General features: G+C 43.5%; 1 protein-coding gene and 1 non-coding gene across 2 annotated transcripts in view; both read right to left on the bottom strand.

Moving 5' to 3' along the window:
• Positions 1-14,376, bottom strand: part of MYO1D (myosin ID) — a 399,577-nt gene that overhangs the window by 54,885 nt on the left and 330,316 nt on the right. The gene's annotated exons all lie outside the window — the stretch shown is intronic.
• LOC126031813 (small nucleolar RNA SNORA51) lies at positions 5,351-5,483 on the bottom strand. Its single transcript, XR_007503644.1, has one exon. It is a non-coding gene; the product is annotated as a small nucleolar RNA SNORA51 (small nucleolar RNA).

Raw genomic sequence — 14,376 nt, 5'->3', positions numbered from 1 at the left:
ATTGGAAACAGCCTACAATTAAGGAAATAGAAATAGGGTGGGAAAGATAGTGTAAGGGTTAAGATGCTTGCCTTGCATGTGGCTGACCCTGGTTTTAATCTTGGCACCTCATATACTCCCCTATGCACCATCAGAAGTAATCCTGGGGTACTGCTGGGTGTTCCCCACAGTAAGAACAGATCTACAGAATGGTGCCTGCTATAGCAATGAAGATGTGGGGGATAGAGTGAGGATGTTGAGGTGGTGTGTGTGTGTATGTGTGTGTGTGTGTGTGTGTGTGTGTGTGTGTGTGTGTGTGTGTGTTGAGGGAGGTGGAGAGAAAAGGCACTCTGGTGCTGGGTATGATGTTGAAATGTTTGTATGCATAAAACTATACACACTGACTGAATTATAAACATGTAAATCACTGTGGTTAATAAGTCATCTTACAAACACTTGAAATAATAGATGAAGCAAATAGAAATAAAGTTCCATAAGTATTATATTTAACAATAATAAAAAAATTTAAAATTGATCTTCCCATCTAATTCACAGCCACTCTTTTTTAGTACTTGCGAAACAGAATTCATCTAGAGTTACAAATTAGCTCGTTCTCCTACAGCTTCTGACTGGGAATATCTACTGCAGCTTAGCATGGAGCTACAGATATCTGGCAATAAGCCACATCTGGGGCGGGGCAGTCTGTGAAAGGGTCCCAGCTGTGGGACCCCAGGAGAAGGGATATTATTGTGATGATGATGAAGTGGCCTGAAGCAGTGCAGGGCACAGTCCCAGCGCACAGATTTTGTTTCATTTGGATGGAAATGCCCGAATAAAGGGGTGGGGAGTGGGGAAACCACACAAAAAGGAAACGGAGATCAGAGATGTTCTGGCTGACTGACTAGACACTCAGCCCTGTCTTTTCTTTCGCTTTTCACTTCTGTAGCCTTGAAAGTACCACAGCCCCTGGATCTCAACACCAGACATGCCCGGCCTTACTCTGGACATGGTTTCTTCTCCATGTCCCAGACACACACAGCATTTCCAGAAGGCTTCTGAACAGAAGAAGGCTCCAGCTGTCGTACCTCATAATTATGTTGGGTCTAGACAAACTTTCAAGTATTTTGCTCTTCCTGAGTAAGCACTGATCGACAGTGTCCCCAGCTTCTCTCGGGTGATACCATTATACTTTCTGCACCTCTACCTCCCACTGGGATGAAAGCTCTGCACCCAAGCTCTATTCTGTTCACTCCCAGCTGCAGTGACTGGCACATTGCTGGGACTCAATATCAATTTCATGGTTTTTCTCTTTTTCTTTTGGGGCCATGTTTAGCAATGATGGGGGTTGTTGGCAATATGTGGGGGACCTCTTGTTGCTTGGAACTGAACCTGTGCCTCTTTTCCTACTCTCAGCAAATCTGTCTTGTGGTGTTCCTTGACAACACTTGACTCTTCAACACTGTCTTCCTTTCCCTTGAATTTTAGTCTCCCCCAGAGTTCCTTTCTGACTAGGCATTTCTTCTCCACACACGCACTGTCTCCTGCACACTCATTTCCCCACGCCAGCTGACTTCCATACTGACATTCCCTCATGCAGTCCTCTGCCCTCCAGAGCCCCACAAAGCCTCTGTGTCTTGAGGCTCTCAACCTAAACTGATCTTTTCCGTTCAAAATGAATAATCCTGAACTGTCTCTGTCATCACCCATAGGTTGCCCCGCTTTTCTGGCTCTGGCCCTGTGGGTCTTTACAGTCAAGTGAACAGAAATAAGACCAACCATTCAGATCACAGACAGGGGATAAGATACGAAGTTAAAAAGTTGCTAATACGGGTGTTATGTTTATGACTGAAACCCAACTACAATCATGTCTGTATTCATGGTGCTTAAATAAAGATATTATTAAAAAAAAAAGCCCAGGCCCAGATAATTCACTAATTGCATTCTTTCAAACATTCTAAGAGGACCTTTTGCCTATACATTTCAGGCTTTTCCAGGTAAGTGAAGAAAAGAAACACTACCAAATCTTTTTTTTTGGAGCTAACATCATCCTGATACCAAAAGCAGACAGAGATTATGCAAAAAAGAGAACTAGGGACCAATATCCCTGATGAACACAATGCAACAAAATGCTAGCAAATAAGATCCAACACATCAAGAAATTCATGCACCATGATCACATAGAATTCATTCCAGAGATGCAAGGATGGTTGAACATACACAAGTCAATCAACATAATACACCACATCAATAAAGGAAAATTAAAAGCCACATGATCATATCAGTAGATGCAGAATAAGTATTTGATAAGATCCAACACCCATTGATGGGAATGTAAGAACAAGATGGGAATGTAAGGAACTTTTCTCAATATAGTCAAGGCTATTTTACCACACGCCATAGCAAATATTATACTCAGCAGAAAAAGACTGAAAGCTTTTCCTCTAAGATCTGGTATAAGGCCAGGCTGGCCCCTCTTACCACTCCTATTCAGCATGGTTCTGGAAGTACTTACCATAGCAATTAGGCAAGAAATAGATATCAAGAGCTTCCAGGTAGAAAAGAAAAAAAAAGTTGTTGATAATTGAGTTTTGGTCTTACAATGTTCAATTCATCAGCATTCAAAGATTAAAGGATTTGATCTTATAAGAATGTAAAAATTCCTTCGTGGTGCCATGAAATGTCACTTAAGCAGCAGGACATATGCCTTGCTTGCGTGAGGCAGTGGGTTTGATTTCAGGCATCGTAGGACCCTACCTCAACACCCAGTTGGGTTGGAAAACGAGCTGTCATGATAGTATGGTGGGTGGGGAACTTGCTGGCTTGTAGCCTACCTGGGTTCTCTTCCAGGCATCCCATATGATCTCCCAAACAACCAGGAGGGATCTCTGAATGCAGAACCAGGAGTAATCACTGAGATCTCCTGAGAGTGCTGCCTCCCTCCCAAGAAAACAACAACAACAACAACAACAACAACAAACTCCACCAAACCAAAACTCCAACAACAAAAAATACTTATGGATACAGCAATGAAAAACTATGTCCATTCAAGGAAGGTACAAAAATGTTAGCAGCGGCTTAAATATGTGCTCACGGGTCTTTTTCTACTTTGTCCTATATATGTTTTCTAAAATTTCTGCATATAGAGCTACTTTTGCTGTGAGAAAAGAATGTTTTTAACTAGAAACAGCCTATCACCCTCCATTATGGCTGTCTGTTCTCACCTTGATGAGACCCAAACAAACCACTTTGTGCCTGGTGTTTGAGGCCTATCTCAGCCTGGCTCTCCACCATATTTTAGTTTGTTCTTATTTGGGCCCTACTTCGTCATGTGCCTGTCCACAACCACAGTGCCATTCTTCTGTGTCTGGCCTGTGGCAGCCATACATTCTTTCCCCCTCACTCACAGGTTTGCAAAGACCTCCAGGTCTTTCGATTCCTTAGGCACAATAGGTGCTTTTTCTGCATTAGAGCCTTTGTATTAGCTACTCTACTGCCTGGTTCGGTTTTTATCAGATCAGCTTCTTCTCATCTCTCAAGCTGAATTTATAGTTTTGTTCTTGGACCATATCTGTTGGTGTTCAGGGAGTTACTCCTGCCTCAGTGCTTTAGGTTCACTTTCTGGGGTGTGTTCGAATCTGGGGCTCCTGCATACAAAGCATGTGCACTAGTCTCTAGAGCCATCTCCTCAGCCCTCTGACATAATTTATAATGCCACCTCTTCACATTGTGTCCTGGGACTCCTCTATTCTATACCAGTCACTCCCTTTAATTGTCCCAGATGCTTGATTTCCACCATTGCACATATTAAAATACAGAAGGTTATTTTTTTTAATTTGTTTGTTCACTGGGTTTAGTTGCATTTGTCCCACTTAAGCCTAAGCTCTAGGGGACAAGGGCAATGATCTGTTTAACCCAAGGCCTCACAGATGGTAAACACATAGTTATTTATTGAATGGACTGACAATTTAAAAGCCAGCTCTTTCACCAGGGCATTTTGCCAGCTCTGCATTCCCCTGGGTCCATATGCTCATCAGCACCTTTTCTTTTTGGTTTTTGGGCCACACCCGGCAGTGCTCAGGGGTTTCTTCTGTCTCTGTGCTAAGTAAGGGGTCACTGGGAGACCACATGGATGCTGGCGAATCAAATCCAGTATGCTGAGAGCAAGGCAAATGCCCTACCTGCTGTGCTATCGCTCTGGCCCCTGCACCAATTTTTGTGCGGTGCTCAGGGGTTACTCCTAGTTCTGTGCTCAGAAATCACTCATGGCAAGCTCAGGGGACCATATGGGATGCTGGGATTCAAACTGGGGTCCATCCTGTGTTGGCCGCGTGCAAGGCAAATGCCCTATCGCTGTGCTATCACTTAGGCCCCTGCACCACTTTTTCTATACCTACATTTTTCCATCTACTGTAGTGTCCCTGAAATGAACTATAGGTGTTTTGAGAGGAAAGACTGGGTTGAGTGAGAAGGCCAAGTTCCTTGCAGGTGCAATTCCTGCACTCAGGAATTACTCCTGGCAGTGGACAGGGAGACTATACGAGATGCCGAGGATCAAACCTGGTCTGCCACAAGCAAGGCAAGCATTGTACTATTCCTCCAGCCCTTTCATTACATTTAAAAATTAATTATAATAGAGGCCACAGGGAGGTTAAGGTGCTTGTCTTGTGTATAGCTGACTCATCCTGCGTACCGCAAATGGTTTCTCAAGCATAACCAGGAGTAATCTCTGGGTACAGAGCTAGGAGTAAATCCTGAGCACCACTGGGTATGGCTCAAAATATAAAAGCAAAAAAAAAAAAACCTAACCAAACTCAACACCAAAATAACCATAACCCCCCAAAATATATTAACTCCCCCAAAAACCCCAAATCCCACAGGATTGGGAAAACAGGAATAGCAGTGTTTGGGGGCCTGTCAGATAAAAAAATTGTGCTCAATTCCTTAATCGAAGTTATTTATGGGCTCCTCAGAAAAACCACAAATGAATGCTTTCAGAGACCTCAGATATTTTACCAATAATGTAGGTAGGTAATCAACCTGACGTGGGCAACTTATGCATGAAATGACCAAATTTAACCATGATGAGTATAGAAAATGGTTAGTGACTTATGGGAACAAAATGTCTGACAGTGAGTTAGGGAAGTAATGGGAGTTTTTTTGTTTTTGTTTTTGTTTTTGGGCCACACCTGGCGGTGCTCAGGGGTTACTCCTGGCTGTCTGCTCAGAAATAGCTCCTGGCAGGCACGGGGGACCATATGGGACACCGGGATTCGAACCAACCACCTTTGGTCCTGGATCGGCTGCTTGCAAGGCAAACACCGCTATGCTATCTCTTCGGGCCCAGTAATGGGAATTTTTTTTTATTTTATTTTTTTGTCCCCCAATTCACAATACATACCCGGCAAGGGGCCTGTGTTGAGGTGTATATGGGGTGCCTTTACTGTACCTCCTCTTTCTATACAGCCAGTGTAAAAAACACAGCCTGTGGTAAGAATTGGGAGGCCTTATTTTATCTTTTATTTATTTTTTTCTTTTCTTCAGGGCAAACTAAAGTTGTTTTTTTTTTTTTGTTTTTTTTTTAAGTAAGAATTCATTTAAAGGACAAAATTGATTAACATAATAAGGTAAACTAATATAACATAATATAGTGACATAACATAACATATAATATAATTAATATAATAATAATACATGTAAGTCAAAGAAAGTTTCTGATTAAAAACACAATTTTCTTTTTTTTCCATAATGGCTTACATATCTTTCACTGTAGTATTTTGGGTACATATTCACATTAAATCAGGGGAATACCCATCACCTAATATGTCCTCTTCTCAATCAAAAATCAAATATACTGAAAATAGGCAGAGTCCTGTCTAGAGGCTTCCAACCTCAGTTTGAGAGAGGATGTGAAAAAAGTAATTAAAATACCACAACAATACACACACACACACACACACACAAAATATCGAATTAAATAACTGATAAGCACCACAACAATAAAAACAGGCACCACACAATAATCTCGGTTCTGAAATCAAATCATACTCAAGTGCAAAAAGAAAGAGAAAGACAAAACAAAATAAAATAAAATAATATTGGAGACATCAACCGTAATCTCCACACCAAAATAAAGACGTCAAAAAAAATAGATCATTTATTCTCCTCTTGCTGCTTTCGTGGTATGTGGAAGACTTCTACTTTATCTTGGATGGTAAAATCAGACCTGTTTCTAGAGATCTTGGTGGCTGTGCAGATCAGGGAATGGAGTTTATGAAGTCTTTCTTTGTGGTTCTAGCAGTTATGCTTCTTCAATGTCCTTTTTTTTTTTTTTTTTTTTTTTTTGGCTTTTTTGGGTCACACCCGGCAGTGCTCAGGGGTTATTCCTGGCTCCAGGCTCAGAAATTGCTCCTGGCAGGCACGGGGGACCATATGGGGCGCCGGGATTCGAACAGATGACCTCCTGCATGAAAGGCAAACGCCTTACCTCCATGCTATCTCTCCGGCCCCCTTTTTTTGTTTTTTTATGTATTCTAGGTGTTTCAGAATAGTGCTACCATTCTGTGTTTTTCTTTTGTCTTCTGACTTACTTCGTTTAACATAACATGATCTAGGTCCATCCACGTTGCTGCAAAGTCTGTGATTGTATCATTTCTAACTGCCATGTAATATTCCATTGTATATATGTACCACATCTTAATGATCCATTCATCTGTTGTTGGACATCGAGGTTGGTTCCAAGATTTGGCTATTATACTGAGTGCTGCAATAAATAGTGGGGTGCATACGTATTTTGGAATGAATGTCTTTCCATCTTGGGGATATATGCCTAGGAGAGCAATTGCTGGGTCAAATGGCAGCTCAATTCTGAGTTCTTTGAGCACTCTCCAGACTTTTCTCCATAGATGTTGGACCAAGGGGCATTCCCACCAGCAATGAATGAGAGTTCCTTTCATACCACATCCTCTCCAACAAAGGTTGTTCCCATTATTTTTGATGTGAGCCAACCTCACTGGTGTGAGGTGGTATCTCATTGTTGTCTTGATTTGGATCTCCCTGATGATGAGTGAAGGTGAGCATGTTTTCATGTGTTTGTTGGCCATCCTTCTCTCTTCCTCAGAGAAATGTCTATTCATTTCGTCTCCCCATTTTTTTATGGCTTCGTTTGGTTTTGAAGGACTCAGGTTTCTGAGCGCTTTGTATGTTCTAGATATCAGCCCTTTATCTGATATATCAAGTGAGTAATGGGAATTTTTAAAGCAGGCAGCCAGGGTCTAACTCTGTAAAAGTGACCCGAATGGCTGGGGCCTAAGACACTGCTGTAATGGGAATTTTTAAAGCAGGCAGCCAGGGTCTAACTCTGTAAAAGTGACCCGAATGGCTGGGGCCTAAGACACTGCTGTAATGAGTTGAGGGGTAGGCCGAGATTTTTGGTAGAGACAGTAAATATTTCAGCTTTGCAGGCCACACATTCTGTGCTTCAATTACTGAGCTTTGCCCATTCAGTGTGGGCATATACGAATAAACATATTCAAGCTGTCATACACTTTTATCAATGGAAAGTGGAACTGAAATTCATTTCATTTCCAGGTGTCAACAAATAGTCTATTTCTTCGGATTATACCCCCTGACCATTAGAAAATGCAAAAACATGTTGGTGATGGGCTGGATTGTGTCAGTGGGCCAGTTTGATGAGTTCAGCCTGTGTGGGCAGTTAGTGAGCCTGGGCAGTTAAGAGGGAGTGAAAAAAGGGGCTGGAGTGGTGGCGCAAAGCGTTATGGTGCTTACTTTGCCGGCACTAGCCTAGGATGGATTGTGGTTCGATTCCCTGTCATCCCATATTGTCCCCCAAGCCAGGAGCGATTTCTGAGCGCATAGCCAGGAGTAACCCCTGAGCGTCACCAGGTGTGTCCCCAAAAAACCAACAACAACAACAACAAAAAATGGAAGAGGGAGTGAAAAGAGACAGTGAAGGTAAGGGTTCTGCTCTCGTGAGAGTTCAGTCTCTGCATCTGAGCACTCAGGCCCACCAGAAACTGTCTGTGAGCACAGCGGCCCAGAAAACAAGCAGCAGACAGCTAACATTCAATTTAGAAGTAGCAATGGGAGGAAAAGCCTTTGCTCTCAGAGGTGAAGAGTATTCTTTTGAAGCTTGATTAAGTGTTTTACTTCACACTTTATGAAAGCACATTATATTAGTGCTTTTTCACGGCAGGATAAACAGAAAATAAGAAATGTGCTGCTATCATTATTTGCTTGCACCTGTGGTTTGAAAGCACAAACAAACCTCTCTGCATTCAAGGGCTCATTGTCACATCACCAGCTGCCGAGAGTAAGATCCCCAGATGAAAAGAGAAAGAGGTTTCTTCCACAGTTCTGAAGGGTTTTGCTATAGAATGAGTTTCCAGGGAGATGAGAAGGACTGGAGGTCATTTACAAGGGCCATCTCTTTTTTGCCCTCTCATTTTTTATTTTAAAATGTGATTCTGGTCTAACTATTTCACCCACTTTGCTCTGAATAATGCAAGGACCTCCATCTGAGAGGCAGTACAGTCTAGGGATCAGGGTGGAGGGGTGCAAGGGGGTGGGCTGGGTGTTGGAGGTACTGAGGCCAGATCACCCGGATGCTGGTCCCTGATTAGCTGCGATCTGGAGCAAGTTACATAACCTCTCTGTGCCTTCGTTTTCCCTCATCTATAAAATGGGGCAATAATAGGACTCACCTTCTAGAGCTGAGAGGTTTATATATGAATTAGCATATATTCAATAAAACGTGAAGGATACACTAAAACCTTAAATTTTTTTTTGTTTTGGTTTTTGGACCACACCCAGTGATGCTCAGGGGTTACTACTAGTTATGTGCTCAGAAATCACTCCTGGTTTGGGGAACCATATGGGACGCGAGGGGATTGAACCATGGTCCATCCTGGGTCAGTTGTGTGCTCTGTGCCATCGCTCCAGCTCTGAAAGCTTAATTTTTTGAGGGGGTGTCACACCTTGCTGTACCCAGAGTTTACTTCTAGCTCTGTGCTCAATGCTTATTTCTGGCAGGCCCATGGGACCATATGAAGATCAAAGCTGGGTTGGCTACATGTATGGTAAGTACCTTACACACAGTACAATCTTTCAAGTCCTTAAAACTGTCTCATTTTTGGGGGGTGAGAAGCCACACTAAGTGATGTTCAGGAATTACTCCTGGCAGACTTGAGAGACCATATGAGGTATTTAAGATTGTACATAGGTAAGTAGTACGCAAGGCAAACACCCTACCCACTGTACTATCACTCTAATCCCATCTAACTCTGTTTTTTTTTTTTTTTAATTTTTTGGGTCACACCTAGCTCTGCTCAGGAGTTATTCCTAGCTTTGTGCTCAGAAATTGCTCCTGGCAGGCTCGGAGGACCATATGGGATGCCAGGATTTGAACCGGGGTCCATCCTGTGTTAGCCACGTGCAAGGCAAACACCCTGCCATTGTGCTATTGCTCTGGCCTCTAAATCTGTTTTTTTTTTTAATTTCTTCTTTGCAGTGATAGGAGGCATATAGAAGCCTCCACATTTAAAACTAAAAAGCTTTTTTTTTTTTTAAATTACTCTCTTAGTGGTGCTCATGGGGACCATGCTGTGCCAGGAGCTGAACCTGATGCTTCCATGTGAAAAACCAAGTTTTTGTTTTTGGGTCACACCTGGCAGTGCTCAGGGGTTCCTCCTGGCTCTATGCTCAGAAATCACTCCTAGAAGGCTCCAGGGACCATATGGGATGCCGGAATTCGAACCACCGGCCTTCTGCACGCAAGGCAAATGCCTTGCCTCCATGCTATCTCTCTGGCCCCAAAAGCCAAGTTTTTGGTACTTTAATATATATCTCCCTGAATGGCAGCTGCCACTTTGACAATGTACTTCCCACTTCAGACTCCCTGGAAACATGAAAAAAAGCAGCTGGTCAGATTCTGGAGTCCTGTCACTCTACCATCTGGTTTGTTACTGGGCAGCTATCTTCATTTCTGGCTAGTGATGGTTTTACTGCTTCAGGACTAGGCCCTGCCCATTAGCCAACACTTGCATGACTTTTTACCAGGGCATCTAAATAGAAGTCTAGAGCTGAATCTAGATCTCCATGCACCTGTCTCAGAGTTAGATCATAATTAAGATCAGCTCTATTCTGTGGTAAGCAAGCCACCATATAAACAATCCCTTGCTAGCCTCTGAAATGCACAATCATTGAGACTGGCAGACACAGTCTCCCACATGGAACTCTCTCATAGTCATGTAGAACTGATACATGGTGTATACACACAGAGTTACGTGGAACTGATACATGGTACACACACACACCCAACACCCAACAGATAATTGTGGTGTTGTAAGGCAAAAGTTGGGTATGAGTAGAAGATTTATGTCCTACCAGGTAAAGGGGTAAGAGGAACAGTATTTAAGCAGAAACCCAAAAGAGAGAGAGAGAGATAGAGATAGAGAGAGAGAGAGAGAGAGAGAGAAAGGGGTAAGAGGAACAGTATTTAAGCAGAAACCCAAAAGAGAGAGAGAGAGAGAGAGAGAGAGAGAGAGAGAGAGAGAGAGAGAGAGAGAGAGAGAGAGAATTCTCAACACAGGGCACAGGACCAATGTCTCTGAGGTAGAATGACAGTAGGGAGGCATGCTGAGAAGTCATGTGGTCCTGCAGGTGAGTGAGAAGCAGAAGAAACAGAGGCTGGTCTTTTGGTAAAATCATGGAGGCTATTGCAGTGAGTGGTTGAGGGGAAGGGAACACTGGGAAAGTGGTATATGTCCAAGCACTCTGGCAACGAGGCAGAGAGCTGGTTTATCTTGTTCAAGACTATGTCCTTTGTGCAGAGAACTCTGCCCATTCTTGTAATACTCAAGCAATATGTGGAATGAATGACTAATTAAATTAGCTATCAACTATTATGTAGCTATGGTGCACCATGCCAGACCAACCCAAAGCCAACCATGTGCAGAGCCGGGAATGCAATCCCTGCTTCACTAATGTAAACAAAACTCAGAGTTAATAAAAAGTCATCACAATCTCTAAGATGGGACAGAGGCAGGCCAGCCTCATCTAAAGGCAGTGATCTCTCTGCCATGTCAGACTGCAGGGCGAGCATCAGCGTGCCAGAGCTTCTAGGCTTCAGACCCTCCCATATGACGTGACTGCAGCACAGTCTCATGCTGTTCTCTACTAAGTCCTCAGCATAAAGCAGCCACAGGATGGAAGTGACTGTATGTCTGGGGTGGGAGCTCAGACCTACCAGTTCCTGACAGTGCCCATGGAACCAGGCTGTGCTGATTAGGCCATGGTGACAGGTACAGTTTACAAAGCCAACGAACTCAGCATTGTGGTTGAGGGCACACCCTGAGCCAGCTCATGGAGCTCAGAGACACATTCACTAGCTTCAGAAAGGATGGCTGAGAAGTGTGGGTGGCTGGAAAACCTGTTTGTGAGATGGAGAGTGACTCTAAAGGTCTTGCACAATAAGGTAGCAGCTTCCTTCAAAAGAGATCATGTAACCTTCTGACTCAAACTGGGGCGATTAGAGCACTTTTACATTGGTAAACTCTCCCCACTCTTCAAGAGTCAAAATTTCCCTCCCTTCATTGTGATTTTTTTTTTTTTTTGTGGCAGTCACATTTGGCTGTACTCAGAGTTTATTCCTGGCTCTTTTCTTCCGGTGAGACTCAGGGGACTTTAAGGGGTGCCAGGGATCACACTTGGGCCCTATCCACAAATATTCTACCTGCAGTACTATCGTTCCAGTACCAACCACCAAATTTTCTTTATATTTTTGAGCTATTGTTAATTAGAAGGCAGGTCAGTAAACATGAAACCTATATTATTTCTGAAAATTACTAAGAACTTAAAGTACCAAGACACAGTAAGAATATCTGTGCAACTCTGATGCTTTCCAAAATATTCTAACTGGCAACACTTTTTGCTGTTGTTATTATTATTATTTTTTGTTGTTGTTGTTGTTTTTGGGCCACACCCGGCGTTGCTCAGGGGTTACTCCAGGCTGTCTGCTCAGAAATAGCTCCCCGGGGCCGGAGAGATAGCATGGAGGTAAGGCGTTTGCCTCTCATGCAGGAGGTCATCGGTTCGAATCCCGGCGTCCCATATATGGTCCTCCCGTGCCTGCCAGGAGCAATTTCTGAGCCTGGAGCCAGGAATAACCCCTGAGCACTGCCGGGTGTGACCCAAAAACCACAAAAAAAAAAAAAAAAAAGAAATAGCTCCTGGGGCCGGGTAGGTGGCGCTGGAGGTAAGGTGTCTGCCTTGCAAGCGCTAGCCAAGGAAGGACCGCGGTTCGATCCCCCGGCGTCCCATATGGTCCCCCCAAGCCAGGGGCGATTTCTGAGCACATAGCCAGGAGTAACCCCTGAGCATCAAACGGGTGTGGCCCAAAAACCAAAAAAAAAAAAAAAAAAAAAAAAAAAGAAATAGCTCCTGGCAGGCACGGGGAACCATATGGGACACCGAGATTCGAACCAACCACCTTTGGTCCTGCATCGGATGCTTGCAAGGCAAACGCCGCTGTGCTATCTCTCCGGGCCCTGCTGTTGTTATTATTGTTATTATTGCTTTTTTTGGGTCACAACCAGAGGTGCTCAGGGGTCACTCTTGGCTCTGCACTCAAGAATCACTCCTGACAGGCTCGGTGGAATTAAATGGGATGCGGGGGATCAAAGCCAGATCAGCTGCCTACCTGCTGTACTATCTCTCCAGCCCCAAGGCAGGAATACTTTAAAAAACAAACAAACAAACAAACGAACAAGCAAACAAAACTAAGCTTAGATTAGTCTGTATTTAGATCATAGTCACCTGATATTCATTATTTTTCAAGACAAGTGGTGTCCAATTCCTTTCTATTTGTGGCAGAACTCTTTCTACCTCTAAAAATTATTACCTCCTCATAGCTGGCTGTTTAAGACTTATCCCAGAACACACGTCAGAGTCATTTGCTGGCTTTCTATAACCCACTAACCTCTTTTGCATAGCACACAACCAGGAAACCATGTGACAGTGTTAGTGGAGGCAGCTCTACTAATTATGTTGGGCCAGGAGGCCTACCTCAGGCCTGAATCTAGCCAACTGGAACCAATGACCACAGTACTTAGAAGGTTCTGGATAGTCTTTCCTGACCCTTCCTTACACAGACTAGCAGCTGCCAAGAGGTATCATGCCTTCCTGGTTCTCTGGCTCTGGGCTCCAGTCCTTTGTGCTTCTCATGACCTGCAGACGAGATGGTGCTCATGTTTCCAGATTAGCTCTAAAGTCATCAGCAAGATCATCCAAGGCGAGATGAGGGCTGGCCTCTGGTCACTGGCACCACTGACACAGCATTTACTGGGCTCTCAGCACATAACTTACAAATAGACCCTAGCTTTTAAGGTTGTGGGAAGTGATAACTGAATGTAGGGGTGCCAGAAACTTTGGCAATACTAACAGGTTTCTTTTTGTTGTGATTTTTTTTAGGACCAGACTTGGCGGTGCTCGGGGGCTACTGTCATGGACTATTCCTGCCTCTGTGCTTTGGGGAACCATCTGGTGCCAGACACTGAACCCCAGCCTCTCACATGAAAAGCATACACTCCCGTCCATGAAGCTATTTTTTTTTTATACTCCAGCCCCTGATGAGATTTCGGGACAGAGGATGACCAGAAATAAATTCAAAATCAACCATGTAATGAATCGAAGGTGCTTCTGGCTATGCTGGCCTGTGGTGAAAGGTCACAAGAGGAAAAAGTTGAAGAAGTCAATTACCCTAGTTTCTTATTCTGTGGTGGTGACACACATGGAATTGGACTACTTTTGAAATTTTGTTTTATTAAGATCAAAGAAAGAGACACCAGTGGGTTGGTGCCTTGCATATGGCTAACTTGGGTTTGATCCCTGATACCCTATGCGATTCCGAGTTCTGTCAGGAGTGATCCTTGAGTACAGAGCCAGGAATAAGCCCTGAGTACTGCCAGGCATGTCTCAAAAACCAAACAGTAAACATTTTATGATTTATAATCAATGTTTGATTTATATGTTTATTTTACATTCCTAGATGATGCTGGTCATGAAACTTCTGGGATGAAAAGGGGTTGTGAATAGAAAAAGTTTAAGAATCCCTTCTCTGGGCAGAACTTCTCAAGGTCACGAAAGAATTTAAACCACAAAATCACAAAAACTGGTTATATCAGGAGGGGTTAGAAAGACAGGACAATAGGTAAGGCACTGGCCTTGCATTCAGTTGCTCTGATTCGATCCCAAGCATTACATATGGTACCTAGGAGTGATCCCTGAGCAGAGATCCAAGAGAAAACCCTGAGCATTACTGGGTAAGAAGCCAAAACAACCAGTGGTCAGGAATATAAGGGTGTTTTGCTATGTCCTAAGAGT

The sequence above is a fragment of the Suncus etruscus genome, chromosome 1, assembly GCF_024139225.1.
Source record: "Suncus etruscus isolate mSunEtr1 chromosome 1, mSunEtr1.pri.cur, whole genome shotgun sequence".
Lineage (NCBI taxonomy): Eukaryota > Metazoa > Chordata > Mammalia > Eulipotyphla > Soricidae > Suncus > Suncus etruscus.
This window is presented reverse-complemented; position numbering and strand designations above follow the sequence as displayed.